Genomic DNA, 2,451 nt, shown 5'->3' with positions numbered 1-2,451 from the left:
TTGGTAGAAATATCCCCCTCTTAAGCTTTCTTTTGATAAATAATGAGTGTATTTATGTTTTGATTTGTATTTCTGATAGGTTGATTGCGGTTTGGATGAAAAGTGATGAAAAAAGGGCTGAACTGAAGAAAATGTCCACCGACCTTCGTGTGTTCAAATACTTATAACTTTTTGTCACGTTATCGGAATCAAGCGAAATAAAAGGCATTGGAAACTAGACATCTCAAGCTTTCCGTAGACGCTAAAATCGTGCAAATCGGACGTCGTATGGAGATTTTGGAATCATTCTACGCCTAGGCGCAATATTTGTGCACGCCCAGTATCACTTGTGCACGCCCAGTCCAGCGAGTTGGGGCGTGAATTTGAAGTTGTGCACGCCTAGGATTGCGCCTAGGCGTGCGCCTAGGCGTGCGCCTAGGCGTGGTGCGCCTAGGCGTGAATACAACGCGCCTAGGCGCACAAGACAGTTTTTTGGTATGTTTTAATTCGCGAACTTGCCGAGCCGCAGGACACTTGGAGACCTAGAATAGAATTTCTGGGGAGCGAAAGCAGAGGGGGAGGCGACTCTTGGAGCTAGGAGGAGAGATTCTTCAGCTCAACTTGGATCTACTCAACTAATTGGGTTTATTCATGATTTTCTCATCTCTCCTTTTGTGTTTTTCTCTCATTATGTGTAACTAAACCTCTTGTGCCAAGGCTAGGTTGAAGCCTTGGGTTTGATGACTTTGTTTATGACTTGATTTACATATATATGAGTTGATTTGGGTATAAATCTTGTGTTTCTATGTTTGATTGCAATTTCTTCATGCTTGTGGTGTTTGGCCAACACTTTAGGTTTTTGGATGAAATTGTTTGGAGAATTTGCTTAGACAATAATATGTCAAGTAGATTATGCTTCTTGAAACACTTGATTATGAATGTGTCTCCCTTTAATTAGGTGACAATTTGTATGAATCCTAATCTCCATAGAACTCCATGAATTTCTATGCATGTTTAGACCAATAAGATGGCTAGAATGTATTTAGGAATATCCGACCTAGACCAATAAGATGGCTAGTAATCGATTTTAGGGAGATTTGGCTTAAGTGCGCTAAAACCGACTTAGGTACGGATTCGTTATGCCCGAATTAGCAAATATGTGTGTGAATTTGTGTCATCGCAAGTTATTTCCCAAGGGGGATTCCAAAGCTTTGGTGTTTATCTCATTTGCATTAGTTACATCCTTATTCAAAGAAAATACCAAAAATACTTTACTATTTGCTTGTTTTAGTTTAATTACCCAACCAAACAATCTTGAGTTGAACTTTACTTTTGTTTGCATTGTCCATACGTAAATACAAGTATAAATTTGGATTAGATATAACACCGTCCCTGTGGATTCGACCCTTGCTTATCATTGTGCTGTAGTCGCCGACTAGTACACTTGCTAGTAAGGTTAATTTAGACCCAACAGGTATCTGTAACTTAACGTGAGGAATTTATGAACAAGTATAACGAAAGGCTCAGATTTAATTTGAGATAAAACGGGGAGTGCAATTATAATATTTTAGTGGAATATATTATAATTTATGAATTATAATTATGTCCATGGGTTTGGGCTGATAATTAAATTCATAGGAAGCCCCATGTTTTATTTTTCCTTGTTGGTCTCCACTGTAGCCCAGAAGCCCAATACTAGAAGATACAGGAAAACCAAAACGGACCGGAATTAGGAGAAGGAGAAGGAGAGGGAGAGGCTTAGGGGCCGGCTCACCTAGGGGGAAAACCCTAGGTGTGGCCGAACCCTATAAATACACACATAGTGTGTGTTTTGTTAACACAAGTTTTGAGACACCAGTTGGCCTCTCTACTCTCTAATCGTTTCCACTAGTTTTGGTTTGTGTTCTTCAGGTTCTTGGAGAAAAGAGACCACCCTCTCAATCCAAGTTTGAGAATTGGTGCATACGGTGGAAGATCCGCAGGTTTGAGCTTAGTATCAAACTCACTGACTCCATCCTTCGTTCCTGATTATTAGAGATCAAATCAGAGAGATCTCAAGGTATATAATCTACTTGCAATTAATTGATATATGGTTTATGCTATGGTGATTAGTATTTGATAAGAAAATTTTGAAACTTGTCTAGCTATCGTTTATGTCTATGAGGTCCTTATACGCTTCCGCGAGTTGCATGTTTCCAACAATTGGTATCGAAGCCGGTCATAGAATCAAAATACTTTCAAGCACTGAAATAGTTGCACCATACATATCAATTAAGTTGCAAATAGAATCAAAATGAGAGCTCCACCGAGTAGCTCCACTCCGATGTAAATTACAATCAAATTAATGCCTCTACCAGTATCACTTTCACTAGAAGCTACCATACGTACAATTTTAATAGCTTGAGCAGAATGTAATTCAGTATGCCATTTGGGAGAAGCGCCAACAAGATTGATAATGACTGTTAGTTTTGA

The sequence above is a fragment of the Tripterygium wilfordii genome, chromosome 2, assembly GCF_013401445.1.
Source record: "Tripterygium wilfordii isolate XIE 37 chromosome 2, ASM1340144v1, whole genome shotgun sequence".
NCBI lineage: Eukaryota > Viridiplantae > Streptophyta > Magnoliopsida > Celastrales > Celastraceae > Tripterygium > Tripterygium wilfordii.
The sequence above is the reverse complement of the archived record's forward strand: the minus strand, read 5'-3'. Positions refer to the sequence as shown.